The sequence below is a fragment of the Pteropus medius genome, unplaced genomic scaffold (genome assembly GCF_902729225.1).
Source record: "Pteropus medius unplaced genomic scaffold, Ma_sr-lr_union100, whole genome shotgun sequence".
In the NCBI taxonomy this organism is placed as follows: Eukaryota; Metazoa; Chordata; class Mammalia; order Chiroptera; family Pteropodidae; genus Pteropus; species Pteropus medius.
Window position 1 is genome coordinate 1398133 of NW_024356249.1, and position 305 is coordinate 1398437.

Consider the following 305-nt stretch of genomic DNA (forward strand, 5'->3'; position numbering starts at 1 on the left):
AAAAAAAAAAAAGAAAGAAAAAGAAAAAAAAATCTCAAAGTAGGAATCTTTAAGCTGTGCCACTCCCGTCATGAAGCTCTGGCATCGAGCTTGGTCGATGGCCTCTGCTATCTTTGGGGGCTCAGAGTCCTGTGCCCTGCTGCCGTGAACACAGGGTCAATTCCAGGAAGACCAGTAGGTCCTGTGACCAGGGACTGTCTTCCTAGCCTCAGCTTCCAACCGGAGGTGACCATGGACCCGGAAGTGTTGGGGCTATGACCACGACAATGCCTCAGGGCGGTGGGATTATGGTCAATACTTTTGTC